Genomic DNA, 27553 nt, shown 5'->3' on the forward strand with positions numbered 1-27553 from the left:
TGGCGAGATGACTACACATGTTGAAATAATTCATGACATAAATAAGGGTTCTTTTTCAAACTAAATGTCGTTCCATGAAATTCACTTCAAGTATTATTTCCAATCGTTCTGGAGGCAGAAATTTGATTTTACACATTCTATATCCAAAGTCACCAGTGACCAAATGACCCTTATGGGATATTGTAAATCCTCTCTTTCGAACATAGCGAAGATTGATTAAAGGATCTGTAATTTTCGAAATCACGATTGGCCCCGTGATTGGCCCGATCCGCAAAATAACCTGTTCTCGCTCCCCATCGTAATTGCACAGTTTTAGCGCTTAAATCTCATAACTTAAAAAACATAGCAACTCTTTGTTTATAATATCACTTAACGTGTATATAAGCTAGATATTTTCTATGGGCTCTGATCATTTACCTCTACACATAATTACCTTTTGCCTGTACAATGAAAAGCCCATATCATGAACGTAATGTAATCCTTATTATCTGTAAATTCACAATGTCCATACTTATCACCCAAGTTCAGCGGTAGTGATGGGGTGAAAATTACTTTTTCAATTTAAGCTATACAAAAAGGTGATTTTAGTGACATATATTACAAAAACGTCTCACAATCTTCTACCTCAATTTAATTAGTTTCCACAATTTTTCTGATGTGGCAAAAAAATGATAACTCAAAAAGGAAAAAGGACCGATTCATGCTTGGTAGAAAAGGGTCAGGCTAAAGTATAATATACAGCTGTTTAACTTCATTTCCAGGCCTTCAAAACATTCGATGCCCCCAGAGCTTTCATTGGAAATTGGAGGATGCCCAAAGAAATTTACGACCTATTAAACAATGTTCTTAGCGATACTTTATGGATTTATCATGAAATACAAAAATCATTATGCATAATGTACCAATATACACTACTATATACGATATAACTAATATATGTGTATTTTGTTTGTGGCAATATTTATCTGTGGTCTATTTGTCCTAAGCAAAAAGTACTTACATCTTGGACTTGTCATTTGGGGTCAACACGTTCTGTACATAGTGCGTACGTGGTCTACCTCGCGTAAGATGACCTCCGACAAATTAAATGTATCTATTATCCTGTATTTTCCTCGGCCATGGTCCCAAAAAACTTTACATATATAGAACACAACATTTGCATTTAGAGAAAACTGTGCTAAATATAAAATGTCCAATAGGGGCTTCTTAAACTTCTAAAACAGTACAATCCTGGTACAATATATGTGAGCTGCAAAACTACACCACCATTTAATTCGAAGCATGCACATAGCTCTCACACATATCTCGCACCTTTACGTGTGTTACACATACCGCGGACAGGTAAAGAATATCTCTGGAGACACAGCCCTACGTGCGTAAAACCTGAAGTAAAACTAGTGTAATGAGATGGATCAAATATTTTTATAACATATATCATTCTGGGTTGTGATGCAGTTTGCATGCAAGATAATGTATACTACGGCTGTCGCTGTTCTAACATGCGCACACGTACTTGTGTGGAGACGTTGAGCCCGCGAAATACAAACTATCTCTATGACACGTTCCTACTATGTAGCATCTGATATGTGTGGTGTGGTTTAATAAATCCACATGAGCAGCACACACGTGTTTCATCAGCAGGTTCAAAGTTCCAGCAAAGAATCCATAATAATACAAACTGTTTATATCGTTCAATAAAAGTATTTAATATCGTTCTCCATGTTCCAAGTAAAGTAAATATAGCTACACCAGGTATCGTCGGGTCACGTGATGTTAACCCCGGTCTCCTCTGCCTGATTCACGTGTACTAAAGTGAAAAACAAACCATTTTAATAATGAGAAACAATAATAGAGTAACAGGGAATATATAAATACAAAACCTGGATTTACTATAAAGTTACTGTGGATTATTAAAACGTTGCCCTTCGGAAACCTTTTATCTTATTTTTACTAGCAAAAGTTACTGTGAATTATTGAGATAATACGTTGCCCTTGGGATTCACTTTACTTATTTCTTATTCAATGTTGCGTATCAGCAGCCTACAGATAATGTACTTGTTTTTTCAGATTCTGTATTCAAAGAATTGATATCCAGAAAGTACCTTTGAAATACGGAACTTCAATTTATACGGTTTACAATCATTTACTCAATCAGTTTGAAAATATAATTACTAATACGATGTAGACCTGAATGGTTGCTTTAATCAGTACATGCAAGCGTATAAACAATATATTCAATCTTATCTTTTCTATTCATCTAATACTTATCCTTTAAACAATATACTGTAGATAAGCCGAAAACTGTACATTATGTGGGAGTGAGTCCGTCACAATCTGATTTAAATACAGATCCTTATAACCACTCCTTTCAATAGAGGATATGACAACATCCCATTAGAGGTCATGTTCGGATGACCTTTATACCACGTGTAATTCAGATCAAATGCATTTTCTCGCCTTGCTACATCAATTGGAAACGTCATTTCGTCCCAGAATACATATCCATTTTGCTTTGTTGTGCTATTTGGCGAGATGACTACATACAATTGTACATTGAAATAATTCTGACACCTTTTTCAAACTATGTCGTTCCCTGAAATCCGCTTCCAAGATTTTGGAGATAGCAATTTGATTTGCCATTTCTAAAGTCACCAGAAAGTGACCCTTATTGGGATGTTGTTAGATCCTCTTATCGAACATAGCGATGATAAGGATCTGTATTTTAATCAGATTGGCCCCGTGATGGCCGAGATCTGTTCTCGCTCCCTCGTATTGCACAGTTTGAGGCTTATCTCTAACTTAAAATATAGCAACTCTTTGTGTTATAACATACACTTATTTCTGATATAAGCCAGATTTTGTCTATGGGCTCAGGTTACTCTACACCATAAAATTACCTTTGCCTGTACAATGAAAAGCATTCATGAACGTAATGTATCCTTATTATCTGTAAATTCACTTTCACCATGTTCAGCGGCAGTGATAGGGTGGCATTACTTTTTCAATTTAAGCTATACAAAAAGGTGATTTTAGTGACATATATTACAAAAACGACTGATTCTACCTCAATTTATTTGTTTCCAATATTTCTGATGTGGCAAAGAAATGACAGGAAAAAAGACCGATTCATGCGTTTGTTAGAAAGGGTCAGACTAAAATGATATAGAAGTGATTTCCAGGCCTGTTCAAAACAGTCGATGCCCCCAGAGCTTTCATTGGAAATTGGAGGATGTAGAAATTACGACCTCTAGGGACAATATAGCGACCTTCATGAATTTATCGGGGAAAATCCAAAAATTATTATGCATACATGTACCAATATACCATGTGCAAATTCGCTCAGCAAAGGGCCTATGTAATTCAGGCGAAAAATCTCCGGAAACTGATTATGAAATGTTGTTGACACAACATCAAAATAAGTGTAAAACATGATGATTTGGAAATTTAGTGTCAAAATGGTGTGCAGAAACAGGAAATTTTCAGAAAGCAGAGTTAATGCTGTAATTTTGTGGATGCATTTAATTTTGCGTCAAAAGGGGATTAGATTCTCTTTTGAGTTTTGTTTAGTTTTTTGGATTAAAAATAGTGGAATATTCCTGTTTGGGTTGTACGTTAAAATAATTATGGTATTATGCCCGGAGATCTTCTCACCCGTCTTGTAAAAGTCTTCCATAAATTACCTTTTATTGTCTTATAAGTAACTGTAATATATAACAGTCACACATAACACAGTAAAATGTAGCATATATGACATAACAGGTACCTGTTCCATTATCTGGGAGTTACAACGTACAGAAAGAATAATAGCTGACATCACATCAATATTTTATTAAATAAGAGAATATAAAAACATGTACGTATTTAATATTTTTATCATAAAAATACAACATACCTTGTACACCTTCACAGTTCCATCCTTAAACCCCAGCCACACCTCATCATCTGTCGTTATGGTGATGGCCCACGGTACATAATCCTGTGTCGGTAGTATGGTAGTCATGGGGACACAGTCTCTGGACAACAGCTGGACACTCCTACTGTAGGCCTCACATATAATGATATTTCCTAGTGAGTCGAAGATGAAGTCGGTGATGCCATAATCCGTATCCGGTTTGTAGTTTGTAGTATCAAACTTCTCCTCCCCCGACACGACCTTGTCGTTACCTAGATACCGTAACCTTAACGTCAGGTCTGAATTCAGTAGATCCAGGTGACTGTTGTCCTTGTCTGTACCATTAATCACCCCAACAACGCCACCATTGGTCCTCACTCTCCAAGGACGGGTAAACAGGACATCTCCTCGTCCGTCATGTCGAGCGCGCCCTTTCTCCTGTCCCTGGGCAGAGTATCGGACCAATACTCTCTCACTGTCGGCAGTGACGTTGTAGAAATCTGACTGATCCATCAGTGTTAAGTAGAGGTCACCACAAGGTGACATGCAGATGGACAGCGGGTACAAATTCCCAGTAGAGAACAGTGATGTGACCTTCCCAGTCGACAGTGTGACCTGTTTAATATCTCTATCACCACGTCCACATATAAATAGTGTGTCGTCATTAACAATAGTCATACCACCAACAGCGGAGTTGAATTTCACAGTTTTCTCTTTGTGTCCGTGTTTATCTGTAAGAGTTACCTCCCATTGATCGCGACACTTTATCAAAGATTTACCTAGACAACTACAACAAATCTGAGTAACAGTCCTAGATGTTGAGTGTTGAAATGACGTAACCGGGACCAGTTCTCTCCCTTGGCGGATGACATTACCGAGAAAATCGGACCCTTTGTAAGTTGACAGGGACATACCTGTTGCCATCTGAGCTCCCTGTAATGAAGCTAGTTCCTCCATTTCGACGGCAGTCCCCCCAAACATCAGTTTCAACTGTCTATCATTCACCTTCCCTGGAGTAAAATCGATGGTCTCTAATTTAGGAAGCGGATCCCGTGTCCCGTCTGTATCTTCTAGTTTTTGTGAATCGTTTATCACTGTGATGTCGTTTTTTGCTCATCAATAACACGTTTTACATTGTCACTGTGCTGTTTAACTTTTTCTAGTTTCTCTAACACTTTGTCGATACCTCGTTGCAGTTGAACACATATTATTTTGTGTCTCGGCCTCGTATTGAGATTTTAGACTATCGGCCATCTTGGTAACAGCGTCGATGATTTCTTCTCCTTTTGTTTATCGATTAGCTTTACTCTTTCCTTCTGATCATCTTCTTGCTGTGTTTGTAGTTTCAGCATCTCATTTATATCCGATTCAAACTCGAAGCAAATCGACGGTATTCGGCTTCTTTCGGTTTTAGTTTTGATTTCATGTTGTTGCAACTTCCCGCATTTTATGAAACACGTGTTTCTGTGCGAGCTCGTCCGTCATACATTCCACGCATACGCAGAGAGTGGTACCACACGTGACACATACCGATACTATCGGAGAACCCGGATGTTTAGGACAATCATTATCGTCTGTTATAAAAACACTTGTACCACGGATGGTTTTCTACAACAGTAAAATAGTGTTTTGAATGATCTTAGTCTAAAAGATAAGATATATTTAACATCTGAGCGTATGCGGGTAGTTTTTGCGGCAATGATTTATTTTCGTAATGTTGCGGAAATAACTGATCGCGGAAATTCCACCCACGAATAAGGGAGTGATAGTTGACATCATACCTTTTAAAGCTACATCGCGAAAATTAAAAAAAGCCAAAATTCGACTCCTATGCATATATGGTCCCAATTGTGACAATGGTAAATATAGCATACGTATATGGTCTTATATTAATCAACAAGTACTCATTGTTTCTAACAGGAAGCATCTGAGATAGGACAGAGATAGAGAGAAAGAGAGGAGAAGCGAGATAGAGAGGAGGGGGAGTAAGAGTAAATAGCAACATAGAGAGAGGGGGATGGAGAGAAAATACAGAAAGATAGAGAGAAAAAGGGCGATGAGAGAAAATAAATTAAAGCGAAAGGGGGGAAGGGGCGAAATGCGAGAGCGGAAGAAGAAAGAAAAAAGAGAGAGGTGGAAGCAGGAAAAGGCAGGAAAATTTAATTTGTGTCGTTTGAAAGTTAAAATAGTGAAAATTCTGACCATAGTAATATACAAGGAAAGTCAAAAATAGCATAGAATTTTTCATATCATTTACTGTGTCTACAAAATGTTTTATTATAATTTTGGGGCCGCGTTGGCCAAGTTGTTAAGATGTACCGAGATATTTACCACAAGCCCTTTACCTCTGGGATGCGGGTTCGAATCACCATGTTGGGCAGTTGCTTGTTTGTTTGTGTTTGATTAATTTAACGTCATATTAACAGCTATGGTCATGTAAGGACGGCCCCTCCCATGTATGTGGTGTGTTGCGTGTTTGTTTGTGCTAGGTGCGAGTTTGGGAAGACTGCGGTATATATTCATGTTGTGTCTTCTTGTATAGTGGAACAGCTGCCTGCCCTTTTTATAGTGCTATATCACTGAAGCATGCCAGGTACTGACACGTTGGTTGGTGGTTTTTCTTCGGGTACTCGACTTTCCTCCCACGGAAAATCTGGCACGTCCTTACATGACCCTGACTGTTGATAGTGTGGTAAAGTAATACAAACCAAAAAGCGTAAAACCGCAAATTTTTGCAAATATAAATATAACGTATAGATTTTTGTCATTGCATTAGTAACGGCACAAGTCACACCTTTTGAATATGCCAAAATAATTAAGAAAATTCAGGTCTCAATGTGCAGGTTTCTTCCTACCATGTCCCGTGCCCGATGATCTTTAGGGGACTTCCGGTAAAAAATGTTTGTTTATTTTTCGTGCGTAGTGTTTATGCACACACTGCTTTCCTAAAAATGACATTTGTTATAACATAATTACCAAAATCAAATCCGGATCGAATGCTGCCCGCCGTCAAAAGTATACAGTATAATTTTGATATACATTATCTAACTATCAAACCGGTCCTTCTCTTATGGTAAATGAAGATGACGGGGAAAAAACAAAATCAAGGAACAAAAATATGCGCTTCTCGGGGAAAATCACATACGCATTTAGATATATTGATTATGCGTTCGTAATGTGACATTTAATTTTTTTTTCTACATAGCCATTCGTATTATCAGTTACTAAGCTTTTGCTTTACATACACGTAGCTGCGGTCAGAGCAGGACATACTGACGTCAATTGATTATCGATGACGTTGACAAAAAATGACGTCACATTGACAAACAATTAGTTCGATGAATCTATAGTCGTATCAGCAAAACCAGAATGGTACAGAATGTAGAGATGAACGTCTGATATATAGATTGTAAAAATCAAATCTATTGATGCCAACATCGTTTATTATGGTATAATTTACCTTTTCATACAGATCCTTATTATCACTGCGTTGCATTAGAGGATCTGATAACTCCCCATTAAGGGTCATGTTGAGGTGACATTTTGTAAATGGCCAATCGAATTGCTGCTGCCAAAATCATTGAATGATACTTAAAGGCGACGAAATTGTTTGTAAAAAGATGTCGGTGATTATTTTCGTGTCTACGAAATTCATCACTCCAAAAATACACACCAAGAACTAACTGGTATATGTATACTGAGACGAAATTCTATTGTAAATTGATGTACTATACAAGTTCTGAATGAAGAAATCGAATTGAGATCGAGAAGCACACCCCTCAACATCTAGGGTCGGGACCAGAGGCACTATTTATAATAAATATGAAATGCGGCCTTCCCAAATGAATGTTTCAATTCATCAAGAGGAGAAAGGAGAGCTAGTATTTCAAGAACAGAAAATTAAGAAACATATTCCCCTTTTGGGCCCCACCATCTCAGCCCCTAAAGTTCAGACGCAAGCATTTCCCAATTAATATAACAAAATAAGTGTCTTATCCCCAATGATTTTTCCACATTCAAATATGGAATGAAATCCATCCAATTAGAATGAAAATGAGGAGTATGATTTTTAATTGCGCAAAATTAAAGAAAATTTCTCCCTTTTTTTGGGGCCCCCCGGTCGGCCTCTTCCCCTCGGAAAGCAGGCTACAATTATATGAAATAACGATTTACTCCTTTTCAACAACGTCAGATGACCATATAAATGGAAAATGAAAAAAAAACGGAAGAATCCGATAATGTTTAGTAAGAGTCGCAAAAGTTATTTTAAATCACTAACAAGTAAACCTTATGAGCAATTTGATTGGAATGAAATACAATGATTATTTTCAAAACGACCGGGTTATATTCTTATGTTATAAAATGCTTTTTTAAGAAACCTTAATGCTTTGTTCAGGAAAGGTAGTTTATATTGACTCTTTTATATAAAACGAAGAAAACCGGTCTCACTTCTGTCCGCTTTTTCAGCCTGTTACACAATGTTACTCCTAGTCAAATAACGCCCCGTACAAAGTTTAATTTTGATCAGTCGTTATCATTAAGTAGTATAAATCATCTGATAACGTCAGCGGTGTAAACCATTTCTCGCAGGATATGTTTATCTGTATGTATAAAAAAAATACACCTTTTAAAGGGCCTTAAGCACAATGTCACTATTTCTGACTTTTTAATCGGGGTATGAAAACAAAAATGTGTTTGCCAACTTTGTGAATCACAAAAGTTTCAAACATTATTTATTAAAAAAATACATACAAGAAAAAATTTTATAGGCATTACAATAAGATTGTTTTGATCAGTAACAATACTTTATTAATCAACACCATGAAGAGCAGGATCATTTCACATACTATTTCCTTGAAATTAAATTTGCATATATTAGCCAAATCGCACCATACTCATCTCACTTAAAAAAGAATATTTTGGATGATAAAATGTGATATTTTCAACAGATGGCGGCTGGGGCGGCCAAAGTGAATCTCAGGATCAAATTTTGGAATCGACTCGCTATAAAAAATTAACAACATTTGTCGGGGAACCATTTTGCATATACAATCATTTCATGCAAGTTTCAGCCAAATCGCACTGGTAGAAATTATTTTGGAAGTTCAAAATTTTGTCACTTTCAAGATGGCTGCTGTGGCGGCCATCTTGGATTTCGGATATGATCCTCTTAATGGGATGTTGTCACAACACTTTATCAGGACCATAGTGTCAGGATCAATTTCATCAGATTGCAAAAGTTGTCAGCCAAATCGCACCCGTAAAAACTTGAGAAGACTTCAAAATGGGTTTTGTCAAGATGGCGAACTCTTTAGCGTTTCACAGCTCTCTTGGATTTCGGATCGATTCCGAAAAATAACAACACTTTTATTTTTGGTCTAACCATGTCAGGATCATTTCCATGCAAGTTTCAGCCAAATGACACCTGTTTAGATGACTTGAGAAGAAGTTTTATCAAATGAGATTCTACCTAAGTTCTCAGTATTAAATAAAGATGAGAAAGGCTGTGGCGGCCATTTAACTTTTTATTCAACTCCTTAAAAATAATTCAACACTTTAGTCAGGAACCATGTAAGGATACTTTTTTTGTTATTGGTTATTTGTAGCCAAATAACTTCCTATTTCTTGTGAACGCTTTATTGAGAATTAAGTTCTACCAAAATGTCGTTTTATTACTCTCTCTCTCGGCTCTCCTTGGCGGCCATCTTGTTTTTTGATTTCGATCGACCTCTCTCCGTGTAAAAATACAACACTTTGAATGAGACCATGTCAGTTTATCATGTCAAATTTCAGCCAAATCGCACCGGTAAACTTGAGAAGAATTCAAATATAGTGTTTTCAAGATGGTATAACATATAAAAAGGGGCCATAACAACACGTTTTCGGATCGACCCGAAAAATAACAACACTTTACAAACATCTTCACATTGCATATGTCAGGATCTTCCTTCATGACCAAGTTTAATGCAGGACGTTAAAAAATCAACAAGTAAACTTGAACAAAAGTTCAGAAAGATTTTCAAGATGGCACGTCCACTGTGGCGGCCATGTATTGGATTTCAAAGTTCAAGCAGCTGTTCCGAAAAATAACAACACTGATTTAGTCTTTTCCATGTCTTGATAATTTATGCAAGTTTCAAAATCGCACTGGTACTGAACTTGAGAAAATTTCAAAATGTGTGAAATGTTACTCACGACTGTAAGTTTGGTTGTTTAAACGGCTTCACGGTCCGCACGGCTGTTTCACGGCGCTTAGTCACGACGACACCGTACGAAACATGATCAGTCGACATTAATAGTATAAATCACCTGATAACGTCTGCGTCCATTTTCGGGTCAGATGACCATTAAAAAAATACAACCTTTTATAGGTCATCACTTAAGCATTGATGTCACTAATTTTTTATTTTATCGGGGTATGAAAACAAAAACAAAAATGTGTTTGCCAAACTGTATTGTGAATCACAAAAGTTTCAAACAATTTTTTTTTTAATTCTAAACCAGAGAGATATGACATTGGAATTAGAGAATTTTGTGATTATTGTATATATATATATATATATATACCTGAAAAAGGTACACACGGAGAAAAAGTAATCCGTTTTAAAACAGGCTCGTCTTGACTTTTTTCCTAATTTCAGATAATCTTCTCTACAGTGGAATTAAGTCCAATATTGAGCCTGGCTACAGTTCATATCACTTTTATTAGTCTAAAAAAAGAGTGCATTACTGAGTATAAGGAAAAAAATGTTTTGTCAATTTCAGTTTATTAACTTAAACATTTTAAATTAGTACATCAACATTATAGATTCTGAAGTTTGTAGAATATTCAACTTTGTAATTCTGATCATACATTGTACTTTCCCTTGAAAATTCTACTTGCATATATTAGGAGTAAGACAATATCATACTCATCTCACTTAAAAAAATATTAATGGATGATGAACTAAAGAATGATATCATGAGACTTGAGCAGGATCGATGGGACTATCGATACAAAGTGAACTTCAGATCGACATGCATTCTCTACACCTCACTATATCCCAATTGAAAATGCCGTTTCGGTCCCAGTATTACATATACAATTAGCTTTGTTGTACTTTTTTGGGCGAAATGACTACTATACGAAAATTATTTTTGGCACGTTTTCAAACTATTTTGAAATTCACTGTCAAGTTTCTGCTAAAAAATTGGCAGTGTAATCTGATGGCCATTTTAAAGGTTACTGGTTATGGCTCTTAATGGGATAATGTCAGAACATTTTATCAAACATAGTGATAAGAGCAAGGATACAATTTTATCAGATTGCTTATTGTATTTGATCTAGTAATTCTGAAAATAAAACAAAAACTAATATTTCTAAGGGAGTGTAAAGAAGTACGAACTCTTTTTAGATTGTTTCACAGCTCTGCTTGATATTTTATTAATTTCCTTTTTTGTTTCAATCAACAAACTTTTATTTTTGGTCTATATTCCCATCCATCCATTTCCATCAAAAGCTGACAATTGACATTCTCGATAATCATAATCACCGTATAGGTTATATAATGTAGATGATCTACATAAAGTCTCTCAGTAATTAAATAATAAATTTTGATAAAGACGTAAAAAATAGCTAAACTTTAGACTTTTTAATGATCAATACTCCATTAGAAAATATTCCTAAATAATAATAGTCATAGATGAATACTATTATAATTAATATTTTGGGTTGTTTATGGTTATTAGATTTTTTATTTAGATATAAACTTCTATTTCGTGAGATCTCCTATTGTATTGACGCTACTCTTATTACCAAAACCCCCACCCCCCCCCATCTCTCTTTTTATACACTCTCCTCTCTCCTTTTTGCTTTTCTGTTTGTTTTTTGTTTTTCGTCATCTCTCCGTTATGTTTTATATTATCAAGGTGAGCGTACGTGTTGTCATGAAATTTGTTCGTGTGTTATCAATGTATAATAAGCTACTATAAAAAACATCTCCATCGTTAGACAAAACATGATCTATAAAGAATATAGTGCCAATATAATCAAAACGTTATAAAACACTATAAAAAGGGCAAACAGTTCACACTAAACAAGAAAGACAAACAAACCACGAATCAATACCGCTGTCCTCCCAAAACAACTGTCCAACTCGCACTCCAAAAATGCTTTCACGATTTCCATTACCGTGGTGGCCGTCCTTTAACATGTCACGCTGGGCTGTTAATTAGAGACGATAAAAATAATAAAAGCAAATAAACAAACAAACACAAACAATACCGTTACAGATCTATCAGATTACAAAACACTACGCCACGTCCACTGTCAACCGCAGTTTGTATCTGTGAGTAGGTAGCTCATAGTGTGGAAAACAGCTCTTCAATTGAGGCCTACTTCGTGGAAAACACTGATTTAGCCTTTTCACATAGACGATGATCTTTGATCAGGATTAATAAGTAATGATTATGGCAAAAATTTTTCTTTATACTGCTTCCCCACCCCCCCCCCCATAAAAACTCACCCATTCCGTATATAATAGATCCTTGTATGTATTGATAATATAATAATCACAGAACTGTAATGAGTTTGGATTGTTTAATTATATGTCAATTCACAGTCCACGATTTGTTTTAGCCTGTTAAACACTTGTATACGCTTAGTCAAAATAACGACCCCGTACAACAGTTTTAATTTTTTGGATCAATTCGTTACTCAGCTAACGCTGAGTATCCAATTCTATCATAGATTAACGTCAGCGGTGTAAAACCATTTCCTAGGCAAGAATATTGTATAATCAGTATGTATAAAAAGAATACATCAATTTTAGGTCATTCACTTCAGCATTGGACTGTCACTATTTTTTAAATTTAATCGGGTTATATAAATACAATCCCTTGTAATGAATACAGTGAATCCGCGTACGGATTCTCAACAATTAGTTTCAAAACAAAATTGTTAAAAATTCCTTATCAGGAGATATTATTATTGGAATTATCTGAAAAATTTTGTGGTTATTTGATATATATTAGAAACCGGAAAGGATAGACACTGGAGGAAAATGTATCCGTTTTTTAACAGGCTCGGTCGTCGTGAACTTTTTCCAAGATTTCTCAGATGAATCTTACACAGTGGAATTAAGTCCAAATATTGAGTCTGGCTACAGTTCCAGATTCACTCTTTCAACATTGATATATCTCCTAAAAACTAACAGATTTTTAAGGCAGGAAAAAGGTGTTTCAGAAATTCTATAAAAAATTCCTTTACATTATTTGAACTATGAATTAGTAAAATGAGTGCATTACAGAGGTATAAGGAAATGTTTTGTCGTTACAGTTTATTTCTTAGATAACATCAGAGCATTATACGATTCTGAAAGGAGGAAGAGTATTTATTCAACTATGTACTTCTGATAATAGAAAATATCATTCTCATATCACTTGAAACATAAATTGATAGGATGTATGAACTAAAGACATGATATCATTGAGACTTGAGCAAGGTTCAGACTTGGGACTATACCAAAGTAATCTTCAGATCAGAAAAGCTTTCTCTACTCAACCACGCTGATGCCAATTGAAAATGACGTTTCGTCCCAGTGTGCATATATACATTGAGCTTTGTTGTACTTTTGGGCAGAACATGACTACTACTATACGAAAAATTTATTTTAGGCAGTTTTAAAACTATTTCGTCCCCCTTGTAATTCTCACTGTTCACGATTGTCTGCTGGCAGTGTAAATCTGATTGGCCAATTTTCAAAAAGGTTTCCTGGTTATGGCGTTCTTATTGGGGGATGTTGTCGTGAACATTTTATAATATATAATGATATAAGGAGGCTGTCTGTATATGAAATCAGAAATATGCTTTGATTATGTACATTTTTATTGTATATTCTGAAAAATAACACATAAACTAAGTATTCCATAAGGAATGTAAAGAAGTAAAAAAATCATTTTAGATTGTTTTCACAGCACTACTTGATATTTTATTAATCTCCTTAATTGGGTTACAAACAACAAATTCTTTTATTTTTTGGTCTATATATTCTCCAGACTCCATTTTCCATCCAAAGCTGACACCGAAATTCAGCTAGTTAAATAAGTACACTGTCTATTTTATAGAATGACATGTCTACCATTAATGGGACATTATTTTGTCAATTCTTTAAAAGCCTCATAATACTCAGAAGAACAAAATTAATAAATTTGAGAAAGAAAACAAAGGATTGGAAAATATAGCATAACTTTTTAACGTTTTTTAATGCATATCCACATTACCCTAAAATATATCATTTGGATTTGTTTGTTTTGATTAATATAACGTCCTATTAAACAGCTATGGTTCATGTAAGGACAGGCCTACCATGTATGCGCAGGGATTTGTTGAGTGTTAATGTTGTAGCGAGGTGCGTGTTTCTATAATAATCATAGAATATATTCATTTTATTTATTTTTTTTGCCGATATAACTTCCGCGTTCTTCAGATCTTCCGCATACTGTGGCATGCAGCTCTTCTTACTACCTCTCGTGTCTACTACCCCTCTCACTTACTTTTTATAACTCCTCTCAATCTCACTCCTCTCTCTTTCATCTCTCGCTCCTCTCTCTCCGGTTTATTCTTGTTCTGTTTTTTCCCCATCGATATCTACATGTAAGTTTTTAAGTATTGTGTAGTGTTGGAGTACGTGAAATGAATGAATGTATCTCTGTTTGTCATGTCACATATAGTTACACAAAGTTGATAAAAAACAATGTACAAAAAACATATACTCGATTAGACAAAACTGAATATAAGTATCTAGTGTCAAGCTACAGTTACCGTATCAAGAACTATAAAACAAAGGGCAAACAGTTCCTATATAACAAGAAGACACATGTAACACAAAACAAACTGCAGCCTGCCCAAAACACGCCATCTCGCACTTCACAACACGCATACACAAACATTCATAGGGATAGCCGTCATTACAAGTACCCCTGGAATGTTAATAGTAGGAACGTTAAAATTATCAAACAAATAAGACAAAACAAACAGATCTATACCGTTAACAGATCTATAAGATTACAAAACTCACGCCACGGTCCACTGTCAACACGCATGTGTTTGTAACTGAGTCTGGTCAAATCAGAGTGGGAAAACAGCTACTACATTTGATTCCCTTAACTGTGGATAATCCACCTGCTGTATCTTTTACAAATGGAAGAATGCTTCTTATGATCAGGTTTTATAAGTATTGCTTGGCAATAAATTTACTTTATAGCTGCAATTAATCCCCCATTGAATAAAATTTGTAAGTGTGTTGCAAATATACTTACTAACGACTGTAAGTTTGGATTTTGTTTAAATCTGTCCTCAGTCCGCTTTGTTTAGCCTGTAACTCATTCTTACTCCTTAGGTCCAAATAACGCCAAGTACAAAGTTTAAGTTTTGAACAGCTACGTTAATAATTATGTAGCTGATAATTCACTGATAAAGTTCCCCCCAGGCCTGGTGTAAACACCAACTTTACTTCGTCTAAGATATGTTTATCATGTAATGTATAAAAAATATACGATCTTTTATAGGTCATCAATTCAGCATATGATGATAAGTACCGTATTTATTAATTTTTATCGGGGGGATGAAAAACAATAACTTTGTATTGACAAACAGTGTAAACTACCGCGTAAGGAATTCTCTCATTATGATTGCTAACAAATTATTAAAATTCTATACTCGAGATATAGTAATAGTGATTTATAGTAATATTTTGTGATTATTGAATATATCTTAGTAACATGTTTATGTAGACATGGAGAAAAAGTTAAAAAAAATTTCCGTGGGTTTAAACAGGCTCGGTCGTGTACTTTTTCCTAATTTCAGATGAAGTACAGTGGAATTAAGTAACCAACATATGAGGTACTGGATACAGTTACAGATCACTTGCTTTCCCTTGTATACTCTCTAAAATCTTAAAGATTTTTATGGCAGGAAAAGGTTGTTTCGAAATTCCAATAATAGTTACTCTACTTCAATTATGAACGTTGTTTTAGTTATAGAGGTGCATTACAGAGTTTAAGGAAAATCGTTTGATCATCCAGTTTATATAACTAAGTTAACATCAACATTAATAGATTCTGAGGAGGAAGTCATATTCAAATTAGTAATTTGTTTTTAAAAAATAGAAAATATCCTTTCCCATCTCACTTGAAAAAATAATTGATGGATGATGAACTAATAGAAGAGCGATAGACATGTAGACTTGAGCAGGATCGATAGGTGACTATACAAATGTGAACTTCAGATACGAATGCATTCTCTACACCTCGCTATGCCAATTGAAAATGTTACGTTTTCGGTACCACAGTGTGACATATTACAATTAGCTTTTGTTTTGTACTTTTTCGGCACGCAAATGATTACTATAAACGAAAATTATTTCTGGCAGTTTTCAAACTATTTCGTCCCCTTGAAATTCAACTGTCAATAGTTCTGCTGGCAGGTGTAAATGCTGATTGGCCCATTTTCAAAGGTTTAACCTGGATTATTGGCTCTTAAATGGGATTTGAATCGGAAACATTTTATAAAATACTAATTGATAATATACGTTCTGGTATTTTAATCAAATTGCTTTATTGATCATTTTATGTAATTCTGAAAATAAAACAAAAACTAATATAATTAAGGTGAATGTGAAAGAAGAAACGAAAATCACTTTATAGATTGTTTACTACAGCTCTACATTGATATTTTATTAATTCCTTTTGGGTTTCAATCAACCAATCTTTTATTTTTGGTCTATATTCCCTCCAACTACCATTTCCATAAAAGCTGACAACAACTGAAATTCAGCTAGTAATTAAACTGTATTATTCATAGAATGACATGTCTTCATTAATGGTCCTTTTGTTTCGGTCAATTCGTTTAAAAGCCTCATAACTACTCAGAAGAACAAAAAAAACAATTTTGAGAAAGACAAAAAGCTAGGAAAATAGCATCACATTAAAGCGATATATTAATAGAATCACTTACGCAAACATTACCATGAAATATTAATTTGTTTTTTTGTATATATTAATTAACGGTCCTATATAAATCCAGCGACGGGACATGTAAGGCAGACAGGCATCCCATGTATGCCGGTTGTGTTGAGAGATAAGTTGTTGCATAGAGTGCGTGTTATCAATAATAGCATGCATAGATATAATTTCCATTTTAAATTATTGGCTCGATATAAAACTGTACATCCTCATTCTCTAGATCTTCTAGTATCTATCGCCAATACAGAGGTGTTGAAGCTCTTGATTAACTACCTACTACCCATCTCATGTCTAAACACACCCACTTTCTCATTCTTTTTATTTCTCTCTATCATTTCTCACTACCCTTCTCTCTGCGTCTCTCCTTCGTCTTGTCTCTATCACTCCATCACTCTTCGGCTCTCTCATCTCCCTGTTATTTTTCTTTTCTGATTTTTTCCCCTCCCAACTAACACATCCGTGTATGTCTTTATAGTATTGGGTGTGGTGTACGGTTAAGAAATGTAAGTGTAAATATCTGTATAGTCATGTACAAGATATGTTTCAAAAGTTGATAAATAACAATTACAAAAACAACACTTTAACGTGTAACCAAAACTGGAATACTAAAGTATATAGTGTCAATACAGTACCGTTTAGCACTATAAAATGGGCAGGACGAGTTTTTGCACACTATACAAGAAGACACACATCACATACATACCGCAGCCTCCCAAAAACACGCATCTCGCACTCATGCACACAACGCTTACACTAACATACATAGGAATTGCCGTCATTAACATGACCCTGACTGTTAATAGGACGTAAAAAAACAAACAAACAAACTATACCGTAATACAGATCACTATTCAGATTACAACACCAACAGGACACGTCCACTGTCAAACCGCAGGATTGTATCTGAGTAGTGTGGTCAGAGTTGGAAAAACAGTAGGCAATTTGATGTCTATTAAAAGTCTATAAAGTGGTCGTTCCTTGCATCCTTGCTTATAGCGCTCAGAATACAGGGAATTGGGATGACTGGTTCGCCCGTTGTCGGTATAATGTGACCGGTGGGGTTTGTTGCTTGGTTCCGCTTTACAAGAAAGACACACAACATGAATATACCGCAGTCTCCCAAAACACGCACACTCGCACTTCACACATACTGCAATACATGGGAGGCCGTTCCTTACATGACCCTGGCTGTTAATAGGACGTTAAAAATAATCAAAACAAACGATTAAAAATGTTCAAAAAATGAAGTCTTTTATTTTTTGCCGTAATATACCTGAGGAAAATGTTATTTATTTTCTTGTTCAAAAACTTGATTTCTGCATTTTCGGATGGTTACCATGGCAACTATATCTGCAATAATACACAACTTATCATACTAATTGTATCAGGTCTGTACTAAGAATTAAAATTTGCAACAATTTTGTTTTGAAGAACACTGGACGAGTTGGGCTTCCAAAGAGTTTCAACTCTCCGGAGTAAACTCGCTCAAAGGTGATGTGCATTGTCGTCCTTGGGCGACATGTTCTTGATACAAGAACACTGTACTCCAGGTTATACTTTCGCCAAACGCAATGAACATGAAACGAGAACATTTTCTCTCAGAACAAAAGCTCACATCACAATCCAAAGCAGGAGCTTGATGAAGAACAAACAAGAACAAAACTGGCGGCAAATTTAAAGAAATTGTTAATCCTTTTCCTTCAATTTGACTTCCCTAACTTAGGCCTCGAAGTGTGATTATAAGATTAAAAATACTGATGTAAATTTGAATTAAGTACAAACAGGTCGTAAAAGGCTGTGGTGTGTATTGACAAATTTTCAATTATGTTTATAGGTCATCTGTCCCGAAGGGTCAGGGTGACCTATAGTCACCATGCACCGTCCGTCGCCGTGCGCCGTGCGTAAACTTTTCATTAAAACGTCACTTCTTCTCTATAACCATAAAGCTCAGAGTACTCATATTTAGCCTGTAGAATACTAGGATGAATGGCTACCAAAGTTGTGAAAATTAATGACCTTGACCTTACTTTCAAGGTCACAGTGGTCAAATAGGCTGAAATCTTTGAACGTCTTCTTTTCAATAAACCATATGGCCCAGAGTACTCATATTTGGCCTGTTGCATGCTGGGATGACTGATATACCAAAGTTGTGAAAAATGAATGACTTTGACCTACTTTCAAGGTCACAGGGGTCCAAATAGGCTAAAAATCTTTGAATGACTTCTCCTTAATAACCATAAAGCCCCAGAGTACTCATATTTTGCCTGCAGCATGCGGGGATGCAGGGCTACCAAAGTTATTAAAATGAAAATGACCTTGACCTGACCGTCAAGATCACAAGGGTCATAATAGGCTAAAATCTTTGAATGGACTTCTCAATAAACCATAAGGCCAAGAGTATCATATTTGGCCTGTAGTATGACGGGATGATTGCGATACCAAAGTTGTGAGTAATTAATTACCTTTGACCCCACATGCTTTCAAAGGTCCACAGGGGTAAAATTGACTAAATTCTTTGTATGACTTCCTAACTATCTCCAAAAGGTACCAGTGTAATCATATTTGGCCTGCTACCATGCTGGGGATTGATGGCGTGACCAAAGTTATTGACATTATATTAACTTGCACAAACTATCAAGATAAGGGGGTCAAATATTCTAAAATTCTTGAACTTGAATCCACACCCTCTCTAAATTTATGCACAGGTGCTGATTTAGATTGATACTTGCATGAAATTGATCCTTGTTCATGGTCAGTCTGAGTCGACCAACTGTCTTTTATAATTTATGTTGATCTGATATTCAGAGATGGACACCCACTCCTGCGCCACATGCTTGAAATTATTGTTTGAACTTATGCTGCGAACGTGTCTGAATAATTTTAAGGATACTGACATTTGTCCCAACAAAGTGTTGTTATTTGTCGGGTTGACCCTCGAAAACCAAGGATGCACATCTTGATAAACACGTTTTGAAACTTCTTGAAGTTCCTCCCCCCCATGCAGTTTGAACTGAAAACATTGCTATTAAGTATGATTCGCTTACATGGTCATGACCAAGTGTTTTTATTTTCTAACCATTGGACCACTCATAATCTATTTAATTTCCATATACATAACTATTGCACAAGGCTAGTCAGATGCCTTCTTGTTTTATATTGCCGTAATAGTTATAACGTACACGTCACTTCTTTAGAAATGCTAGTAAACTTTGGCTGGTCACAGAGTGTAGAAAGAAACGATTAGATTCCATGAAAATAACGCACTCATAATATAAAAAAGCTTATTTCAATGACATTAGTTTACCGTTCATTATCAACGAAACGATGTCGTGACTCTTGTGAGTGTCCAACACCACGTACAATGGATCGGAGGGTCGTTGGAAACCGCCAACATTTAAAATCGATGTTTTCTACTTTAGTTCATTTAGAATGTTAATCCTAAAAACTACAGTTGACAATGAAGTTATCACACTTTCAAGAGTAACACAGAATTCTTCCAGTGATCTGCGATTAAATCCACATTTAACACATTTTATTGAGGCCCGAATGCACCATGTTATTTGACTGCATCGCATACCACAGATCACACGTAGAGGGGTTGGGTTTAACACTAGGTTGTTTAGTTAATAAATATATAAATGCAACTGCAAATTATAATTATCAGACGGAAATACAACATTCAGGTTAAATTCCACAATCATTGAAATCGAAATAACCAACTGTTCGGCATTTTCACCAATCGTCATTTTCTTTGAAACCGGACCCCTGCTTAAATCGAGCAACCGGATCACACAATTCAACTCTGCACTGGCAGACTATGCGTAGATTCTACTGCAGCATGAAAACATTTATTCCAAAATCACCGTTTTAATCGAGAAAAATTATCCAAGAATGAAGCTATTTCTTGGGAGTTATTTGTGTGTTGCCTTGGTGGACTGAATTGGTTGAGAACTGATTGGCGGCTGTTCCGTGGGTGTACATACATGTTCGATAACTGATACAATGTTGAAATTTGTATAATAGTGTTAATTCCGAATACATAGAATTTGACTTTTTTCAACAGAGGAAATTTTGAATTGTTAAACCTAAATATAAGGATTGATAATCGCATTTTTGTTGCTTACATTGACTGATGAAGAAAATTAATCCTTAAGTATTATTTTATAGTAAACAATGTCCAATATTTCTGATGTTTGCGCCTGAGAAATGATTGACCGGTCAACATAGAAAGTTTGAATGCTTACATCACGATGCAACGTCTCAATTCATGTTGTATTCGGTACTACTCGGGAGCTTCCACACTGATATACGTAAACCACTCGTCGCTTTTCGGCATATCCCGTACCTTACATCCCGGAATCATCCGAGGTTAGCTGAATAAAAACTGAGACATATGTCTGTTTGTTGATAGAAACAAACCGATTCAGACCAAATCGAATTGTTTTTCAACATTGTTCTATCGTTCTGTGTACTGTTAAATATAGTCATCATTGATAGTTCACAATTGAAGAATTTTATTTCTAAAGTATAATGGCAACATTAATCGTATCTGCTACGTATCACATTTAAACTTTACATTATAACCAATAAGATCTTTTCGTCTTTATTATAAATGATAGAAAATATAACACAAAAATTGTAACCGAGTTGTCACGGTCCAACAAGAAGAAGTTATGTTGAACTCTCATATCTTTCATTTGCTCGTGAACTTGGACCTTGATAAGAATTTCGGATTTCACGCAAGAATATATTATAGGTAAAATAAATACAAATCTAGATTATGTTAAGTTATCGGACCAAACTGTACTTCGACATCACACACGTTGTTCCCAATGCATTATGATGCTTGTTGGTTTTAGTTAAATATAGCAACGTTCTCATATTCATTCATCTGATGAGATAGATAAGAACAAAGCAGTATTTTAAACCTTAAATAACTCTTATCACATCAATTCGGTAACAACTAACCCATATTAAATATAGTGTGATTAGTGTCCAACGAGACACTATAACAAATGATGACTGTAGTTTAAATACGAGAAAGGTATACACCAATATTATTATATATGATGAGTAAATATGATCTGTATGAACTTTTTTTAACATTTCAGTCTTTATGTTTTAATATGTGGCAGAACTTGTATCGTTTCATAAAAAACAAAACTATTGTCTTTTTGTAGGTGTTGAATCTTAGGAATTGCTTAACCTGAGAAAGGCAGTTATCTCACTGCTAGGCAATATGATAGACATTTACAGCTGTAGTGGATTTTAGACCTTATTTCTTTCCTATGTTGCCCAGTGTCCATTAGACCTGGATAAGCGATCCTTTTTTAATGGTATACTCTGGATGGAAACAAGGATGTTTGTGTAGTGTTTACTCGGTGGTGGAGTATTCATCTCAGACAGGTCTGGGGACTTGGCACGCAATCATGTATGAATATGCTGATACGTGCTATCAACACAAATAAATTGATTGATACTTCTGCGCCGCATCAATGTTTAGGTGTTTTTTGTTTGTTGTTCGGTGTTTTTCCTAACTTTAGTATTAATTAATGTATAGATTGTTTATATGCTTCCCATATTAATTACATTGTTGAAAACTAAAACACAGTTTCTTTTCTTTGACAAATATTATTTTACTCTTCAGAAGACTTGTGCACTTGGTCTATAGCTTCAGTATCGCACCTATATATCACGGAATGCACGAAAATACAACTCAAAGACGAATGCTGCTATTGAGATAACCAAATTGTTGCAAATACTGTCGCACAATTATATATGGCTAATATAGATAATTAATATACTATTTATTTACAATACAGTTGGATTGACACCATAGGAAATGACATAGATATACATAACATTTACGGTATGCATTTTTTTAACATACATGTATGCCATGTTTCCACTGGCTCGGAACCTGATATTGGCACAAATCTTATTATAGAAAAACAAAATTGAAAGTTTTATCTATATTTCTATGAGAAACTTTTTGCAATTGTTTTGATTTTCACAGAGCCATTTCGAATTTGCTTTAGGTTTATAATAATTAAAGACAGAATATTGTAACAATCTACCTTCACATCATTCCAATCATAAACCTACAGCATCATCATCATAAAACACTCATCATCTTCATCTTCATCTTATCATATTTTTCATATCATAATCCATCCACCACTTTTATATATACTCTTTTTATCATTACTTCGTTCATATCATTATTTTCATACATCATTCCATCATTCTCACATAATCATCATTACCTTCATTTACATGATTGCCATCATCATCATCATCATCATCATCCTCCTCATCTCTCTTGCCTCTTCATTATACTAATTTTCCACATCATCCTGGGGGGTGGATAGGTGTGTTGTTGTGGTTTAAGCACACTGACTTTTCACCTATCCACGGCTAGGGGTTCGTTCTACAGCTACGGATATGATAAAAGGTTTGGGGTCAAAATTCACGAGCACGTGGTTTTTCTTTCCCCTTCCCGCCCACTGGGACAATACGGGTTTCTCCCAATACTAAAAATTCCTCGCGCTTCTTACATTCGGGGGCCATCGCAGTGTGTATTCTGCATATAGTATGTTATAACTTGTTTCGCTATTCACGATTGCTACAATAAAATATAGTATTTATATTTATTTTTTTTTCACATCTTCTCATTCTTCATCCCATCTTCATCATAATCATCTTATGCTTCAAATTTGTTTTTCACTAAATATTACCTTTATCCCTATATTATATCATCATTATCATCTTTTTTTATCTAAATAGTCAACAGACACACCCCCACACAGAACATACATACACGTGCGCACGCCACAAATACGGCAAAATATGGCATTCACACAGGAAAAGAGTGTAATATTATACTGTACCAATTTTTACACATGTCAGTGAGTGAATTGATTGTATAAAACCCCGATTGATTTCAAACACACTAAGCTTCGCTCAATCTTTATTTCTAGATAGTTTGAGTATGTTTCGCGCGCAATTTGGAGCCGCGGCGGTTGAATTTATGATGGTCCAAATCAGCAAACTTTTGTGTGTTTTCCGTAACTGAAAAGTATGTTCGTATGTTTCTTGTTCATGTATATTAAACTTGGTTTGGATCATCATCTATACTATGTTACGTGGTAGTAAAATACAAAGGTAGTAAATGTTAACATTGTTTTTTGTTAATTACACGTACATCTTTCGAGACCAAAGCTTTCCGTTGCGGTTTAATAATTATATATACAATGTCTGTTAGATTGTACAGTTTTGAACATTACTGATGAACGTAGCATAGTTTAACTATGGTGAACTGTTCGTGGAGTATGTGTTGTTCGTCTTACAACATGTAGATCTACCTCCTATTAGTTTTTCTTAAAATCTTGGGATGGTACGCAACATGGGCGCAAGTTATGTAAGGACAACATTCAGTATTCGAGTTGTATAAGTTTAACCAAAAAGGATCATAGCCTCGACAAAATGCATTTTTGGTACACCTCGGGGGACTGACAAGTCGCTAGACGTTAATCTACTGTGATTCGGCCGAGAGTAAGGTCTTTCGTTTGCTGTTTATTTCAGAAATTTAAATGAAACGGAATTCCTAAAATTGCTGCATTCTACAATTCGTGTAATATGTTATTTCTCATATTTAATTGAAAGTGTTTGAAACAATCAAATATTAATTATTTAAGCTCTAAACATTTATGATCGAGACAAGGTTAAATCGTTTGTGAAAGTAGTGGAACTACGGATGTTTGTACATGTTCCTACGATAACCCACGTCACGACCTACATTTCGAAATAATTTCCAAAATCCGGATAATAATGAAATGGAACTATGTTAAACATCCGTGTATTCAAGTAATTTCATTGACATGTACTGATTATGTGAGAATCTCATATAGGTGATCACCAAAATTGAAGAAACTCTCTGTCTTGTCCACACTTCCACTTGACACAGAGCGGTTTTGATAATCGGACGCCGCGTCACAAATACGTGTTAATATAACTGCCACGGTTATGTGTATGTTGTGTAACGCGTGTGATAATCATAACGTAAGCAAAAGATGTAAAACCAAACTGCTTTGCACCAATGGTGTTTTTAATACAACAGAGTTAATATAAAACGATTTATAGTTTCACATACCGAGGAAAAACCCAGATATATGAATTCATCAGTGACGGAACTCATCTTTACTTTGTATTGTTTCTATTGATTATATATTGGCAAGGAATTTCCGCCAACTGTCGAGTGGCTGTTACAAATGCCTGTAGTAAACAAAAACGATATAATCCGCATCTGTTTTAGTCTTTTTATTATGCATGTTAACCACAAAGCTCTGGTGGTCACGTGACTTCCCCTCATCTCGGCCAGACGAGAGATATAGAAACCTGTGATACTTCTTAGTCATGCCTGTGTCTCTCTCATCTGGTTGAATACATTATTGCGGACGCAGTTGGCTCACTCCAAGGGATAATCGGGGAAACTAAAAACCAAGTCCATGCCATGTATGGGTGTATAGAGAGATATTTACTCTGGGATTCCTCAAACCCCGACTCTATATTAGTGCTCTTTTCTCTTAGATAAAATTTGTAAAACAATCGAGGTGGTGGTTTCCTCGGTACACATAAACTTCTCCTGCCAAGGCTATAGGACGGTGTTACGGGGGTTGTTGATATAATACAGCGCAGTTGAAGATAGTCTTTCATATAAGAGTGATCGAATAGGCTCTGGTTCTTGTGATTATGAGATGTGATCTTAACAGTAGGTACAATGAGTGCTCTATGTGCTCGCTGTCATTGAGTTCTGTGTTCGATTTCTTATTTGCTAAGTCACCTCTCTGTTGCTACGACTTCAAGTACTTCTCATCTACCCCGTCAATCAATTTTATCGTCTGGATCGGGTTCGAACATTCTTCATCTGGTTGTCATAACACAATATATGATGCACCTTGGTACGGGCTTATGTAATGTGTCACGTAATGGAATAGTCTATATCTTCAAGAAGTAGGGCTCTTCTGAAACCCTATTGATCAGGTACGAAACTCAAAATCAACAATTAGTCTTATGGTTTCTTCCATGTCCGGCTTTGATGTCTATGCATTCTGTTCATATTGTATATTACACCTTCAATCCTTTCAACACTGAGTGGAAACTTACCTGTCCACAGTCCCGCAAATCAGTATTCTATTTCAGACGGACAAGTTTATGCTTGTTAGAGTATTAGCCATATTCTCTCTGGTTTTCATAGTTGACAATTTCTCTGGATATGGCCCTCCATCTTTCAATAAAAACAGATGACACATCTTTCCAAATTTTCTCTCTGACTTGTCCCGTTCCCTTGTTGATACTGACTTTTAAGTGTATTATTATTTTAGGCTCCTTTGTACTCCTTCTGTACTCTGACAATGTTTGTTATTACTTCCTCTTTTTTTCCTGCCGGAGCTGAACAAGCTTCATATTCGATCGCTATTCTGACGCGTCTTCCATCGTCTTGACTTTTCCTTGATGCACGGCCCACTCCATTTCAGTATCATTATGTGCTATCTATGAATCCATCCAGGCATAAATGTTGTCGGATATCCGTGGATGCCGTTGGGCTAGGCCATCCGCACTAACCTCTTAACCTCATTCGATAGTTCCGGAAGTGTCTCGTTCCGCTTTCGGATTCGGGTCTTAAGTTGTACCTGTATACCTCTGGATTGGTTTTCAGGTTCAAATCGTGCTAGTCAGTGCTGAAACCAATTGGTTATAACTCTGTGAATCTTCATCACTCATATCACTAAGTACGCTCTGTGCTGTTCCTCTTAATGATACAGCTAATTCTAACGCTTTTTCTTCTTCATTCCAATCGGTTTAAGCCTTGCAATGATAACAAAATGTGCCAAATAATCCCTCCAATTTGTTGTCCCGTTCATATGTTCCAGCTTTCCTTTGCCTTAGGCCTCCATGGCCTATATCGGTCTCATGGTACCTTACACTCCCAGAAAGATCCAGTACGTGGCACACTGGCAACATCCTCGCGCACAGCTGCAGAAACATTTTCTCTAGTATACTGGCCAGGGCCGGCGCCTAATTAAAAGGCTTCTGCCCATACTCTCCCTGGGCACTGGTCAGTGCTAATGTTCCTCAATCTACATTGTGTCCTCACTCGGTATTTGGTTGGGCCCCACCACTCCCCCAAATACCACGGCTCTAGTGTCTCTGCACTGAGAACCATACACATCCGGTCTATCCCGCTGTTCTGAGTCTTCTCCATTCCCGGCGTAGCGGAATGGCCTTGTCAGAGTTCCGCAACGGGCCATCAGATCATCTTCTGATAATGCCTGTCCATATCTCATTAGAATCATGGCCGTTGTGGAATCCACGTGAACTGGCTACTGTTGATGGGTTCGTAGTATTGTCTAACAGGACAATTTGTTGTGAGGTAAAGATAACCACGAGGCATACTAACAGGTAGCCATTTTTTAATAACAACAAGCATTCTGGGTACATGGTTCTTACAACTTCCGGATCGGGTTGATAGAATACATAATAGCGGAACGCAACATATAGCGAAACGCAACCTACAATCAACATCTCTTCTTCTCCAAATATTTGAACAAATTTCAAATATACTGCTTAACATATTTCTCAATTAATACCCATGTACAC

The 27553-nt window shown here is 35.9% G+C and overlaps 1 pseudogene; it reads right to left on the reverse strand.

Moving 5' to 3' along the window:
* Nucleotides 1-1722: 1722 nt before the first annotated feature.
* LOC138305584 (uncharacterized) lies at nt 1723-27249 on the reverse strand (annotated as a pseudogene).
* Between the last annotated feature and the right edge of the window lie 304 nt (nt 27250-27553).

This window comes from Argopecten irradians, chromosome 13 (genome assembly GCF_041381155.1).
Source record: "Argopecten irradians isolate NY chromosome 13, Ai_NY, whole genome shotgun sequence".
NCBI classification, from domain to species: Eukaryota; Metazoa; Mollusca; class Bivalvia; order Pectinida; family Pectinidae; genus Argopecten; species Argopecten irradians.